The sequence below is a fragment of the Equus asinus genome, chromosome 14, assembly GCF_041296235.1.
Source record: "Equus asinus isolate D_3611 breed Donkey chromosome 14, EquAss-T2T_v2, whole genome shotgun sequence".
Classification (NCBI taxonomy): domain Eukaryota; kingdom Metazoa; phylum Chordata; class Mammalia; order Perissodactyla; family Equidae; genus Equus; species Equus asinus.
In genome coordinates, this window is record NC_091803.1 from 42,522,081 (window position 1) to 42,538,276 (window position 16,196).

General features: G+C 50.8%; 1 protein-coding gene across 2 annotated transcripts in view; it reads right to left on the reverse strand.

The window, feature by feature from the left end:
- ABAT (4-aminobutyrate aminotransferase) overlaps nucleotides 1-14,531 on the reverse strand; it is an 88,986-nt gene extending 74,455 nt beyond the window's left edge. The window contains exon 1 of one of the 2 annotated variants that reach the window (XM_014849953.3): nucleotides 14,392-14,531. The gene's annotated coding sequence lies outside the window, so the exon portion shown is untranslated. Of the gene's footprint in view, nucleotides 1-11,628; nucleotides 11,712-14,391 lie in introns of those variants that run through there. The other variant, XM_070484948.1, reaches the window with a different exon arrangement.
- Between the last annotated feature and the right edge of the window lie 1,665 nt (nucleotides 14,532-16,196).

A 16,196-nucleotide genomic window follows, 5' to 3' on the forward strand; every position in this document is an offset into this window, starting at 1 on the left:
CACCGCTTGTCAAGCCATGCTGTGGCAGGCGTCCACATATAAAGTAGAGGAAGATGGGCATGGATGTTAGCTCAGGGCTAATCTTCCTCAGCAAAAAAAAAAAAAAAAAAAAAAAAGAAGGCACTGCCAAGAGCAGGACAAGGGTTCTTAGGCCTGGGTAATCATCAGTTCAGCTCAAGGCAAGGATTTGGGAACATTTTAGAATCCTGACTCAAAAAAATTGTTGTTACTGTGCAGGTAAAATTCCCCATCACTCTGATCCCCTCTTTATTCTGAAAAGGAAAAGAGGTTCCCCACAAGTTTAGAAAATAAAATCTGAAGAGAGCTGGAAATGGTTATGTTTGCCCCTTGGAAGCTGTGTGGTCTTAGGCAAGTGACTTGAGCTCTCTGAGCTTCCGTTTTGTCAGCCGTGGAGTGAGAATAACAACACCTCCCTAGGGAGATGAGGAGAGCTGCTGATGAACCAGGAGGAACAGTTCAAGTCCACAGCACGGTGTCTGGCCCCAGGCCCATCCCAGGAATGCCCAAGCAGGCAGGACACGCTCGCCAGGCTGGGGAGAGCGTTCCAGACCGGGTATGGGGCCCGGCAGATGCTGCTACCAGCGGGACTCGGGCTGACTGTGCAGAACTGTCGCTTCCACTCCTAGTAAAACCGACACGCTCGGTGCCAGGAGCTCGGGGGTGAAGCTAAATAGGGCCGGTGTGTTACACCAGAGGTTGCCACACATGCTCTCCTGCAAAGAAGCCACCCTCGACGTGCTGAAAAGCCTCGTGGAACTTCACCTGGGAGATTCAATGAGACTCCTGTTATTTTCTTAGGATAGTTGTTCTTGGCATAAAAACCAGCCCTTGAATGGGGCTCAAAGGCCTTGAGGTCAGGTTCTGCTCACCTGCCCTGTCTCCGTGCACAGCACCTTCCCCTCCCTCTGGGTTCTGCCACTTGGATCTGGTGTCCATCCTGCGTGGGCTTCTACCTCAGAGCCTTGGCACATGCTGTTCCCACTGCCCAAAATATTTTCCCTTGCTTCCGATTCCTTGATTCCTGCTCACCCTTCTAATTTCAACTCATGAGGCACCTCCCCCAGGAAGCCTTCTCTGACCCTCTCCTACCAGTTCAAACCCCCCTCTTAGCACACTCTTTGTCCCACATACCACTCCCCTTCGTGGTTCCATCACATTTACATGGTACCTCTGTTTATAAACTTATTTGGTTCATGTCTGGCCGCTCACAAGACTGTAAACCTCTTTAAGCCATTTTTATGCTTAAAATCAGACCCCCAGCATTACACCGTCTGGAACCGTAGCAGGCCCTCACGACGCTTTTTCGTTGAATTGTTCCTATGAGTGTTGATCGGGGCAGTCGCTTTAGAGGGCGCCCGGCATGTTCTATCATTTCTAAGGCTACCGTGGTTCAGGTAATGTGGTGTAGGGGCAAAGATAAACACTGACCAATGACAGAGAGCAGAGAAGAGGAAACAGACCCACGCTCACACCGACACTTGATTCCCCACAAAGTGCCAGTGATATTGGGACAATGAGATTATCCATATGGAAAGAAAGATTAGTCATCACCCTCCCTAATCCAGTACATAAAAATCACCCCCAGGTGGCTTGTGGAGGTAAATTGAATGGGAAAATGAGGAAGCTTCTAGGAGATACTGGAGGGGGCAATATGAATGACCTTGGGTTTCTGAAATAGGACACAAGAAGCATTAACCATAAGAGAAAAGATTAATGATATGGACTACATAAAAATTAAAAATTCCAATCATCAGGTGTCACCACCGAAAATGAAAATCACATCACAGAGCAGAAAGTATTTGCAAGACACGGAGCTGTCAAAGAGATCGTATCCAGCATGAAAAAGGCTCCTACAAAGCAAGAAGAAAAGAATAGACAACGCAGAAGAAAGTGGACAGGGGACCTGAACAGGCTCTTCATGAAAGGGGAAACCCAAATGGCTGATGAACACGTAGAAAGATGATCCAATTCAGTTAATAAGGAGAGAAATTTCAAAAACGACTACACACGCACCAGAATGGCTAAAACGAGAAAACACAACAGCAAGTCGAGGTGCTGGAGCTGGAGAGGATGTGGAGAAACTGGGACTCACAGGCACATGCTGGTGGAGTCCAGTGGGCAACTACTCTGTTCTAGAATGTTCGTGGCAACACTGTTTGTCACAGTCTTGCTATAAACTGAACTGTGTTTCCTTGAAATCCTTAAGTTGAAGTCCTAACCTCCAAGGCGATGGTATTTGGAGGTGGGCCCTCTGGGAGATAATCAGGTTTAGATGAGGTTATGAGGGTGGGGCTCTCATGATAGGATAGGTGTCCTTGTAAGAAGAGCAAGAGACACCGGGGCACTCTCTCTGCCACATGAAGACACAGGGAAGAGGCGGCAGTCTGCAAGCCAGGCAGACAGCCCTCACCAGAACGCGACCGTGCTGACACCCTGAGCTCACACCTTCAGCTCCAGAAATGTGAGAAGTAAATTTCTGTATTTAAGCCACCAGGTCTATGGTATTTTGTTTGGCAGCCTGAGCAGACTAAGACAAACCCCAAACTGCAAACAACCCAGATGTCCATCAGCAGGGGAGCAGACAAATGACTTGTGGCCTATTCATGCAACGGACTACTACGCAGCCATGAAAATGGATGGACAAAGCCACAGGCAACGACATGGATAAAGCTCACAGATGTTATGGTTTGCAAAAGAAGCAAGACACAGAAGAACACAGGGAAGAAAACCAAGCAAAACTCATCTTGAATGAAGGATGCACCCTCAGGTAGTGGACTGCAACTCTGAAGAAGGGCAAGGAAGAGTCTCTGTGAGAGACTGGGTGGGATTACATGGGGATGCGGTAATGACTGAGAAGGGCATGTGGGCCTGCTATTTCTGGCCCTCGGTGGTCTACTTCTTGACCTCATTTGCAGTCAGATGACTGTCACCTTTGTGAAAAAATCACTGAGCTCTTCTTTGCTGTTTTGCTTACGTTTCTGTACGCATGTTATATTTTATGAGAAAAAGGTTTACAGAAAGTATTTGAAAAAAACACACACATACCTTTTGATGTAGCAATTCCACTTCTGGAAATTTATTCTACAGAAATATTTGCACATGTGTGACACGACTGTGTACAAACTTGTCCATTGCTGCTGCTTCTGTGATGGGAAATATCAGAAACAACCTAGAGACTCACCGATATGGGATCAGTCGGATAAACTAAGTGCTCAACACTGTGGAATACTCTGCAGCCATGAAAAAGGATAAGAAAAACTGTGATATATTTTAAGGATAAAAATCAAAGTGCCAAACGGTAACCACTTTTAAAATACAGAGATGCCTCTTGGGAGCGGGCGGGGCCCAGGAGATAGGAGTGAAGGAGGAAGATTTACTTTCCTCTGTATACTGATTTGTGCTGTTGGAGAGTTTCACCACGTGCTACATTGCCTATTCAGAAAATTAATTATCATTAAAAAGCAGAATAAATATGCAGAGACCAGGTCAATAAAGGCCCGGGAAGAGGAGGCGGGATTTCAAACTCTTCAGCACTCGAAGGTCCCCAGTGAAACGCATGTTTGAAGACCTGGGTTTTGGAGCCGGGTGGATCTCAGTTCAAGTCCAGTTTCTGGTTCTTCCTTCCTCTGTGACCTTGGCCAAGCAACGTAAACCTCTCTGATTCTGTGTCCTCATCCGCAAAAGAGGACCTTCCCAGCTGGGCTATTGAGAGCATCGGTGAGATAATCTAGACAGAGCCCAGTGCTGGCAGTAGAAAGCCTTCAACCACACTCGCTCCCGTCATTCGTTCTCATGACCGCCAATATGTTGTTTCGAAACGTAGTGCTGCTGCTGCCCTTGTACAGAGGAGACCGACGTCCAGGGCCGCAATCTCCAGGGCACCTGGGGGGCCAGCAACACAGCTGCTTTCCAGATACAGAATCTTTCCTTTGACCCCACAGGAGCGTCTAAGAAAAAGACCCCAACCCGGGCCCACGGCAGGCCTCTGAGGGGCTGCTCAGGGGCAAATCTGACCAAGGGCTGCAATCGACCCCAGCTGGTTGGGGGCGGCTACTGCGGGAAGGAAGTGCGTCAGACTTTCTCCACCTCCCACAGGTTTGATTCAGCATTTTTGACTTTTGTTTTTTTAAAGATTGGCACCTGAGCTAACATCTGTTGCCAATCTTCTTTTTAAAATTTTTCCTTCTTCTCCCTAAAGCCCCCCAGGACATCATTGTATATTCCAGTGGTAGGTCCTTCTGGTTGCGGCATGTGGGACGCCGCCTCAGCATGGCCTGATGAGTGGTGCCATGTCCCCGCCCAGGATCTGAACCGGCGAAACCCTAGGCCAAAGAAGTGGGGTGTGCGAACTTAACCACTTGGCCACGGGGCCGGCCCCCATTTTTGACTTTTTAACCCTGCTTTCTCATTTGCTGTGGCAGCTGGTCCTCCAAAACTCTGCTGTGATCATCAAGGGATAAGACATCCTTATTCCCATTGACTGATGAGTAAACTGAGGCCAGAGAGAGCAGTGTGCACACCCAGAGGCACCCATGTGGCTCTGGGGCCCCGGAGCCTGTAAGCCTGGGTTTCCCCGTAGACATGCTACTTTTACCACGAGAGCCTGGGCGCGTAGTCATCCTCTCCAAGCCTGCATCTCCCACCTCTGCAATCTGATCAGTCTTTCCTCCTGGGATTGTGAGCAATGAGATGAGCACAAAACACAAAACCCTTGGAACAGTTTGTGCACTCACTGAATGCTCAGCAAACGCGAGCTGCCATTATTTAGGGGTCATTGTTATTAGGATGGGCAGAGCCTGAGCAGAAACTCCATCCAGGGTCCTCTGAAGGCTTCCTCTTGCCCCTTGAGCTTATCATTGCCCTGACAGCCCAGCTCTGGATTCGTCCTGGACCCTGTCCCCAGGTTACAATGTCCATGCCCTTCTGCGTGTGGCTCTTCTTTGAGCCCTGCTGTCAGCCCTGGGGAAGACTGTGCACTTAGGGCTGGGGCAGGGTGCCAGGCTCGCCAATCCACATGCAGGCAGGAATCTGCACAAATGCTTCTTGGTGTGCTCATTTCCAGCCTGTCCCAGAACGGTGCTCAGCTTGCAAAGCCAGCAGAGAGCTATTTACAGCTCTGGGCAAGGAGAGCGGAGGCAGGCTCTGTTCCCGCACGGGAACAGCCCTGCCGAGGTGGTGGCTTGCTCTTTTGGCTGTTGTAAGAGGCTTTTGGCCAACTCTGCCCCGAAGGAGCTTCGAGGTCCTAAAAGCTTTTGCTGGAAGGCCAGAGATCCGTCTCAGGAATTGTCAGGTTCCCTCACGGAACCTGGGCTCAAAGGCAAGTGGGAGAAGGTGGCCCTGAGCTCCCACCAACAGCTGCCAATGGATTCTAAACACCTCTAGGGAGGAAGGGACACAGGAGGCCTCTCAAAACCATGGACAGCTCTAGCTTCTCTGACATTGCTACAAACTACGGTTGGGAGGGGGGATATCTGGCCCCCCAGCCTGTTTTTGTAAATAAAGTTTTATTAGAACACAGACTCGCCCATTCATTGACATGGTCTGTGGCTGCTTTCATGTTACAGACAGTTGAGTAGTTGAGATCATGACTGTGTGGCACACAAAGCCTCAAATATTTACTATCTGCTCCTTTATACAAAAAAACTTGTCAAGCCCTACTCTAGGTGAAGTCCCCACCGACCTATCTTTTAACAAGCTCCTCTCTCTGATCTTTCTATAGTCGGTCTACTCTACACTCAGCTTCCAGAAGGATCTTTCTCAAGTGCTAATCAAATCAGGCCACCTCCTGGCTTAAAACCCTTCCACGGTTCCCCACTGGTCTCTGGGTCAAGTCCAAATGCTTCATCATGGGTCACCTGGCTGTCCACGATCTGGGGCTCCTGCAGCTTCCCCTCTCCTCACTCACCCACCCCGTGCCCCAGCAAACGCCTCTCCCATCCTCTGAACGTTGGTTTTATAGAAAAAAAATTGTGTCTCAGTGGGAAATTATGCAGTGTCTACATACAACACAAACTTGCTTGTTATCTGATTCTAGCCCTGTTCATGATCGTCGAGCTATTTTTTCCAACTTTTTGTAAGTTGTAGGAAACTGACAGACAAGCAAATTCTGTCTTGTCTAACCACTATTTGCCTCCATTTGCAATTCATTTCAACATTTCTTAACTCCATACACAACTGTGCTTTATTTGACTTTTCCTCTGAACCAGCTCTAACATCTGCCTGGTTCCCTCACCGAATGAGCTCAATAAAATCATTAACAAGTGTTCATTTTTGTATCTGGATGGGAGGCATGATTTTCTCCTTCTTTTCTGAAGATTTTCTTTCCACAGTTTTCCACGAAGCCTCTGTGTATGATCTCTCTATCGAGAACATCTCTCTTGTCTTTTCTGCCTTTTCCTCCTGAAATTTTTGCCCAGCATCCCCAGGGTCAAGGGACGAACTAGAACCTGTAACTACTCCCATCCTCCCCCAGCACTCATCTCACTGAACGGCAGTGGTTTATGCGCACATCTCCCCAAGCTATTCTAGAAGATTCTCTGGTGTAGTAACTGGGTCTTTATCTGTCCCTCATCACACACACGCACGCACACACACACACACACACACACTCCTAGGACTATACAGGACACACAGAGTTGTGGAATAAATGGACACGCTCATGAATGAATGAATGAATGGATGTCAGATGACCTATACTGCCCAACTAGACAGAAGTCACCAAAAACAAGACTTTGTTTTCCTTGTTCAGCATCGTATCCTAGATGCCAGTCTCTGGCATCTACTGAGTACTCAACAAACACTTGCTGAATAAATGAAAGAATACCACTTAAGTTCTTGTTTTTGGCCCATTTTTAAGTGCTCTTACCTTTCTCCACTTTTGAAGAACAAACAGAGCAGCTTCAGCATGCTGCCCTCCCACTCCGTATTTTCATGTATCGCCACCGTGGTGTTGCAGCCCTTCCAGAGCCCCTTTAGCGAATGGATGGCAAATTCCATTCTGCTTCATGGTCACGGTGTGACCTTGAGCAAGGTGCTGCCCCTCTGGGCCTCTGTTTTCCCATGGGTCAAGCAAGGTCAGTTTAGACATTCCAAGAAATAAAGTACACGAGGCAAGGACAGGAATGCCCAATAAGACCCTAATAGGGTTCCAGCCCAGATACCACTTACATTGTAACAGGTGCTGTCAATGCAAGCCATCGGCAAAGCTACCCCGGGCTTAACTCTGAGCTGTGAGGGTTATAGTGATGTCGCAGGATAGGCTTCCCAAACTGGCATGTGCCCACGAATGCCACCCTGCCCCCAGATATTGTTCAAATACAGATTTGCAGTCTCCAGGCCTGGGTGAGGTCCAAGAGCCTGCATTTCTAACCAGCTGCCAGATGACAAGATGCTGCTGGGCGCTGGACCACACTTCCAGCGGCAAGGTGCTATGACACAGTGGGTTGGGGCGTTGAAGGAATTCTCAGTGCAGCCAAGGGAGAGATTTCCAGCATGTTGTTGATAGTCTGAGGCAATAAATGTTAGCACCTAAATGGGACATGCTGGCAGTTAAGCCTACGGAACCTCTGAGAATGGACAGGTTGGCGAGGTGAAGGAAGTCTGGCGCAGGTTCCCAAAGGACATGGAAACCGGGTTGGGAGCATTCTGCCAGGCCAGAGATTCTACTGAATCATAAATTCTGGATCCATCAATCTGTGTTTTAACAAGCTCTCCGGAGTCTTCTGATGCTAAAGTGTGAGAACCACTGTGCTAGGCAGAGAGAAAGGGATAGAATATTCCAGTTGGAAGAACAGTGTTTTGTTTCCCCATAGTAGAATTTTAGGCACATGCCCAGACTTCATAAATTGCCTCCATTTATTCCTCCATCCATTCACAGACTCACCCATCAATTATGTAACCAACAAAGGGGTTGTGTTCATCCATCCATTCATCCATCATCTGTCCATCCATCTACCCTCACACCCATCCAACACCTAACAAATATGTTCTGAATGCCCAGTATTTACTCTTTTAGGCACAAGAAATATGACTGAAATTGTAGATACACATACGTACTTTGGCCTCGAAACCAGTGGTTCTCAACCAGGGACAGTTTTGCTCCCCAGGGGACGTTTGGCATTGTTTGGGGACATTTTTGGTTGTCACAACTTGGGGGGAGGTGTGCTACTGGTATCTAGTGGGGTAGAGGTCAGAGTGCTACTAAGCATCCTACAATGCACACAGCAGCCCCCATAGCAATGTCAATAGTGTTGAGGTTGAAAAAGTTTGCTCTATCTGTGAGCGCCTTGTGGGCAGGAACTGTACTGTCATCACCTTGATATCCCAAGGTCACAAGATAGTGCCTGACCCCCAGCAGCTAAGCAAATGTTTAACCGCAAGAGGAAATGGCAACAGAAAAAATACATCTACATATATAAAGAACTCTTACAACTCAACAACAAAAAGACAAACCACCCAATTCAAAAATGGGCAAATGACTTGAATAGACATTTCTCCAAAAAAGATATACAAATGGCCAACAAGCATGTGAAAAGATGCTCAATATCATTAGTCATTAGGGAGATGCAAATCAAAACCACAATGAGATACCACTTCACATCTCCTTGAATGGCAATAATAATGATAATAATAATAACAAACAGAAAATAACAAGTGTTCTCAAGGATGTGGAAAACTGGAACCTTCACACATTGCCAGCGGGAAAGTAAGATGGTGTAGTCTGGCAGTTCGTCAAAAGATTAAACAAAGAATTACCATATGACCCAGCGGTTCCACTCCTGGGCATATACCCAAAATGACTGAAAACAGGTCTCCAAGCCAAAACTTGTACACACACGTTCACAGCAGCACTATTCACAACAGCCAAAAGTTGGAAACAACCCAAATGTCCATCTGCTGATAAACAAATTGTGGTACATCCATACAACAGAATATTATTTAGCCATAAAAAAGAATGAAGTACTGACACATGCTACGACGTGGACAGGCCAGACACAATAGGCCACACACCGAATGAGTCCACTTATACGAAATACTCAGAGCAGGCAAATCCACTGAGTCAGAGAGCAGACTGGTGGCTGCTGGAGGTGGGGTGGAGGGGTGGGATGGTGACTAGTTAATGCATACGAGGTTTCTTTTTGGGGTGATGAAGAAGTTCTGGAACTAGACAGTGGTGGGGGATGGTTCCACAACTTTGTGAATGTACTTAATGTCACTGAATTGCACGCTTTAAAATGATTAAAACGGTAAATTTTATTTTATGTGTATTTATACCACAATAAAAAAAATACATTGATGCACGCACTAAATGCTCATTGAGTGCCTACTGTGTGCCAGGAAGCATTCAGGACACAGGTGTGACCTCCACCCTCCAGGGAATAACAGGAGGTTGGAGAGAAACCGGCCAACAGTGCTGGATCCAAGGAAGCCCCGGATGCTGGACCCAAGGAAGCCTCGGACGCGGGTGACCGGAGTTCAGAGGAGAAACGGTTGCCCAGGCTGAGGGCGGGGAGAGTCAGGGAGATGTGCTACGAAAGCTGGAATGTGAGACAGCCTCGGAGGGTCGACCCTGTTATTGAAGGAATGTGTGCCTAGAGGTCACATCAGGCCGTCCTGTCCGCACGATGAGTAAATCAGTTAAATGCATGGAGCTTCTAGAGAAGCAAGGGTGGTCGGACACGGGGAGGAGGGAGAGAACAGATACCCTCAGAACCCAGACTTCCCACTGGGACACAGTCGAGGGGCGGTCATTGATTCAGCCAGCTGAGCATTCTTGAAGGCCTCAGGCTCCCCAGCTGTCAGGAGCCAGGCTCTTTCCCCTGCCTTCTGGCCAGGCGGCAGGCCAGCAGAGAGAGGCGGGGAGAGCCAGGGCTCGCTGTGTACCAGGTGCTGGACCACAACTTGCGTTAATCCTCACAAGAACCCAGTGAGATAAGTTCCACCACTGACCCTCCTCCTACTTTGTTCTTTGTTTTTTTTTTTTTTTTTTTAACTATTATTCCCTTTTTAAAGAGGAGAAAGGAGACACTGAGAAGCAAAGTGGCTGCAGCCTGAGGCCATCATGCTGGCAGAAGCCCAGTTCAGCTCCAGTCAGTCCGACCCCAAGACCCGCTGGGATGCTGGGGAAGGAATTCCCCAGGGCCAGGGCAGAGGCTCAGCCTGTGGGGATGAGGCCTCAGATTCCTGTCTCCCAGCCCCAGAACCCTCAGGAAGGGCAAAGGCATGCATTTTGGCCTTCCAGCGTCATCACTTCCCTGGAGAGAGGGCATGTCCTGCCCTCAGTCCATGCCCAACAGCTGCCACTAGGGGCAAAGGCAGCCTTCCTCCTGGGGGCTGGGCAGCTGAAGGAGCCCCGGCCTGGGGTTCGGAACTCCGGCTGGGGACCTAATGCTGGGCTTCCTGACTGAGGGACCCTGAGCAAGTCTCTCCGCCTCTGTGGGCTGCACTTTGCTCATTTTTAACGCCTGGGAAGCTGGCTAGAGGATTCCTTTTCTTCTTCCTCCCTCGTGAATATATTCGTATATATATAGGTCCCTTTCATGTTCCTCGCTTCCATAACTATCCATTTTCATATGTATTTACATGTATCTTCCCCTCCCCCAAATGGGATTATAGTATATATAATCCTGTGACTTTATCATTTTCACTAAATAACATGTTTGGGGGGCTGTTCCAGGTCAGGAATGTAGCTCTCCCTCATTCTTCTAAAAAGACCGCTCATTTCCCCCGGGAATGCACCGTCCTGTGACCTCTCCCCACGTTGGTGTACGGAGCCCTGCAGGGAACATTCCTGCGTTCCTCATCAGTGTGCTCCTGTGAGCATTTCTATAGGGGATTCCTAGAAGCGGGATTACAGGGCCAAAGGGCATGCAGTTTAAATTCTGAAAGAGACTGCCAAGTGATCTTCTGAAGAAGGTTCCAGAACTAGGTTATTTCTGAAACTGTTTCTGGCATAAATGTTTCTTTCACCTCTAGCAGGGAAGCGGGTAATGCCCTTAGACAAGCCATTTAACCTCTGTATTCCTTAGTCTGCTCATCTGTAAAATGGGAAACCCAGAGTAACATACATGCTCTGGAGGCGGTAAAGTCCTGTTTAAATGGGAGGTATTAAAACTCTTGTTAGTCTTGGGAGGCTGAGCGGCTGGACACCACCCCCCCGCTGCATCGTGCAGAAAGCAGAACGAGGAGCCTGAGTGAGGAGAAGGTGCTGTCTTAGATGAAGCATCAACTACGTGCGGGGCATACATTACACCAGCGGTTCTTAATGGGGGGGATGATTTTGTCCCCCTAGGGGACATCTGGCAATGCTTGCAGACAGTTTTACTTGTCATAACTAGAGGGGGTTGCAATGGCAGCTAATGGGTAGAGGGCAGGAACGAGGCTGAACATCCTACAATGCACAGGACGGCCCCCTACGATGGACGATTATCAGGCCCCAAATGTCAACACTGCCAAGGACAAGAAAGCCCGCTCTAGACCCAGCTCTTATCTGATGGCTACCCCCCAACAAACCACATTCAAAGATGGGGAAACTGAGGCTCAGAGAGGTGAATGACTTGCCCAAGGTTCCCCAGGCAGCAGTAGCAAGGAGTCGACTCTGGGCTCCACCTGACTTGAGGGTCTGTGGTCCGTCCCGCACACCGCACTGTGTCTCTGGGAACACATCATCCTTGTCCCGAAGCGCCGGCCGACTGTCCACTGCCTTGGCCCCTGGCAGCTGATCTACAGGGCAGGTTAATGTTTTAACCAAAAGCACATCCCCCTGACCCAGTTTTAGAGGTTTTATGACCGTGCAATGTAATCATAATCATAATCATTGCTTCCACCCATTTGCAGTGTGCTACGCACCTGAAGAAGATTAACTCATTTTAGCTTGACAGGGACGTGGAGGGAACCCAGTCACAGTGAGCGTATTAATTTCCCCAAGATCACACTGAGTAGCAGACCTGGGCTCTAGACTCAGATAACCTGTGTCCAGAGACCAATCTCCCAACCCCTGTGCACTTCAGTTCTCCCTCACGCTCTGCACTTTCACCTCGGACTTGGCTCCCTGCTCTAAATTGGAGCTCTGCAGCCAACCTCTTAGCTGGAGGCAGGGGCAGCCCCCACCTCAAGACCCTCGGATGTGTGGGGGCCTGTCACTGCAGCCCAGCTGGGCAGCCCAGCGTGGAGAGCCTGCTGCCAGCGTTTCAGCTCTTGTCCCGTCCAGTGTCTCAGGAAAAGATGCAGGTTCCGAGCAGGGACGGGAGATCCTGCAGGAAACTTGGGGCTGAAGGGAGCAGGCTGGGACTGAGAGAGAAGGGGGGAGCAGGGCATGGGGGTCCCTCGGGCCCCGTCCAAAGTTCCTGGGGCGAACCCAGCTATGCAGCTGAGGTTCCTGCAGCCGTCTCGGCTCCGGCATATCGCAACCAACCTTATATGCTATCCTGCGTCGATATGGATTTTGGCAAGCCTAGACTTCGCAGTGGGCTCAATAAAAAGATCACACGGGTGGGTGGTGAAGCGCAGACCCTCAGGAATGGATTCTACAAGGTTCCAGCTCTGCCCCTTCCTGGCTGCGTGACATTCAGAGCCCTCTGCACCTCCTATGACAAGTGGGGACAGCAGCACCCAGCATCCTGGTTGTAAACGTGAGGACTGGAGGCAGTGTCTAGACCCCAGCACCCCACAGGCCCTGGAGAGGCTGTGACCAGCTTTGCCACCCCCCGGCTGGGTGACCTTGAACGAGTCTCTTCCCCTTTTTGGGCCTCTGTTGGCTCAATTGTCAAATGAAGGCGCAGGATCTTTGATCTAGAAGCCCTTTGAGGTCTTAGGGCTCCAGACGGGGCCATTTATCTCTGCCCAGGGCTGACCTCAGTGGTCACCCAGGACGCGAGTTTCTCCATCTACCATGTCACAGGCACAGCTCCAAAGAGCCAGGCAAAGCTCCTTATCTTTCTCTTCCCTGCCCCCTAACCTGGCCCACCAGAGAAGATCTGCTTCCAGCCCGCCCCCACCCCCACCCAGGTCACCGACACCCTGTCCCTCAGTCCAGCTTCATCACAGCAGCAAGGCCAACACTGTCTCCAGGCCAATGGATGGTTCCTGCAGCACCCATCTCCCTTGGCCAAGCGCCCAGGGAATTCCACGGGGCAATGCCCTCAGGAGCTGGGGGGTGGAGGAGCGGCCCCAGGAAGCAAATTGGGGCCCTTCTCCCTGCACTGACACCCCCTTCTCCAGGAGAGGGGGCGGACTGTCTCAGGGGACAATATTTGGAACACAGCCCTTTGTGTGTGTGTGTGTGTGTGGGGGGTCCCCGCTAGTCCTGCTGCCTCACAGGCCATCTCTGCTATTCCAGTTTGGAGACTCCTAGAAGGGTCTCTAGGCTCAGGGTCCCAGCTTTAAGGGTTTCAGTCTTACTAAACCTTTCTTACTAAACCTCTTCCTCTGGTCTTATCTGGGGCCAGGGTGGTGAGGGAAGGAGAGAAGGAATTAGGTGGAGCAGGGAGGTGTGAGCACAGATGGGGAAGGATGGGGTGGGGGGAGGGGGGAGGGGTCGTGTCAGGTGTTAGTGGGATGGGCGTGAAAGGCTAGAGAGGGGTGGAGGGAGGTGGGAGATTCGGTGGGGATGGGTGGAAAGCCCCTTGCCCTGTTTCTGAGTCTGAAAGCCCCTCCTCTTACACCTTTACTGGAGGAAGAGAGGAAGCCCCCCAAATGCCTTTAGTGTGGGGGTGTCTGAGGCAGCCACGGCTCTCTTACAGGTACAGAGGGGGTCTTGCGGGGAACCATCATCTCTAAAGGCAAATCCCGGAGTCCAGTTTCTGAGGTGGGAGATGCAGGGACGTCCGAATTCGGTTTGAGGGTGACTTGCAGAGTCTCTGCCCTGGGATTTCCTCATCTTAAGGAGGGGCTTATTTCCCAGAACATCTGGGGGCCTCCATTTTCCATGGAGGGAGTGCACCATTATCCGCCAGCTGAGAAGACCCCCATCATTCCGAAGGGAGGGTGGGGAGAAGAAAGCCAAACTTAGTTTCTTAGGTCAGGAGAAGGGGCATGGGTCTCCAAAGAGGGGGCCCTAGATACCTGGGAAGGCTGGACCCCACTTGGGGGGGGCACATTCCATTCCAAGGGGTAAATTAGGGAGAGGAATCCCATTTCTCGAGTCGGGGGCCAGGAGGAAGGGCCCACTTCTGAAGGGAGAAGGAAGCTATTTCGCTCCCTGGGGGTTGGAGACCCTTTCTTTTCGGGGGAGGGGACCCGCGTCTCGAGAGGATGAGGGCCCCGTTTCTGGGAGAAGATGCCCAGGCTTTGCTCCCTGGGGGCAGGGCCGAGGGACTCCATCTCGGCTCCTGCGGAAGGGCCCGCCCCGCGCGACCGGGCGCCCGCCCTTACCTCCAGGCCTCGGCTCCGATGCGCGGACTCCGATCTCCGGGCTTCGACTCGCGGGCTCCGCGCCCTGCGCTCCGGCCGCGCGCGGCTCTGCCCCGCTTCCCCCAGCGACTCGCGGGGCTGCCTGGCTCCGCCGAGCGGCGCCGGCCAATCAGCGCCGCCGGCCTCGGCCCTCGCTCGCGCGGCAGCCAATGGGCGCGCCCGCCACGGGCCACCGCCTCCGGCGGGGAGGGAAGGCGGGGCGGGGGCAGAGTCCGGCCTCCGGGGGCGAAGGAGCCGGGGGCCCGGAGGAGGGACCGCGAGGGCTGGGGCTGCGGAGGAGGCGGCGGAGGACCTCCAAGGAGCCGGAGGGGAGGCTGTAGGAAGGCGGGTGAGGAGCCCTTCTCGAAAAGGAGGCGGCTCTATAGATTGATTTAACCTAGACCTCAATGACTCCTTGCCCCTTTTCTGGGCCCTCGCGGCTGCAGACGAGCGTAGCTGCCCGACCTGCACCCCGCGCCCCCGATCCTGGGCTCTGGAACCCTTGGGTCAGAGTCAGACAAGTTTCCTATGAAAAGGAGGGGGAATGAGCATCATGCCCTGTCCCCCCGGCCCCCCAGTGCGGGCGGTCAGGGCCCTCTCGCTCAGTCCTGGGAGCTCCCATTCACTTAACACCTCCTGGCCCACCAGCTCCGGACAAATGGCTTGTGCATCGTGGGGGCAATGCAAAGAGCACTGGACTAGGAGTCCGGGGTTCCTTCTGCATGATCTAGGGTAGGTCGCTATACCTCTCTGGTCCTCAATCTCCTCAATAGTAAGAGGAGATAATAGTGGTGGTAACTCCTTTATGGGAGTAAATGAGATTGTAGATGTGAGAAAGGTGCTTTTATAAAAATTAAAATGCTGGGGGGGCCGGCCCGGTGGCCCAGCAGCTAACTGCGCACGTTCCACTTTGGCGGCTGGGGGTTCGCGGTTCAGATCCCGGGTGCGGAAATGGCACCGCTTGGCAAGCCATGCTGTGGTAGGCGTCCCACATATACAGTAGAGGAAGATGGGCACAGATGTTAGCTCAGGGCCAGCCTTCCTCAGCAAAAAGAGGAGGATTGGCAGCAGATGTTAGCTCAGGGCTAATCTTCCTCAAAAAAAAAATTAAAATGCTGGATGAAAACTAGTTAACATTTAAGTGTAAATGACTGATTACCCGGTAGCTTTCTAAAGGTATTTGGAAAGAGGACCCACTCATTCAGTGCTAAAATCAAAGATACAAGAAACTGCCCATCAGAACACTGTGACATCGCCAAGTGCTCATAATGAATGGATGAATGGAGATTCCAGACCGTAAAAGGCCCAGAAAGAATACAGCTTGGTTTTCCCCACTCTGCCTGATCAGCTATTTCCAGGGACTGCTGGCATCTTGCAGAGCCCTGAGGTCCCTCCTCCCTGCCTTAAACGAGTCCAGACTGCCCTATCTCTGATTAGGCAAGGAGAACTGTAGGCCTAGGAATTAAGGAACTAAGATAAATATAAAACAAATAGATAAACAAAAAACTGCCAGACAAATGGGACCAAAAAGAAACAATAAATAAGAACAATTCAAAGGAACAGACAGAAAATCTAATTGGCCCACAGTTCTGCTGAGACTGAGAGCGTTGCCAGTTTCTTTGGTATGCTAATCCTACCACCTTGCTTGAAGAACTTTATGAGGCCTGGTTTATAAATCTAACAATTTTTCCTTAAAACCTAAGCCGTGCAGATAATCCCCTTTACTGCCCAAAACCTGCTCAAAGAAATAAAATGGTCCATAATCACGGGAGGAAACAAAGTTTGTC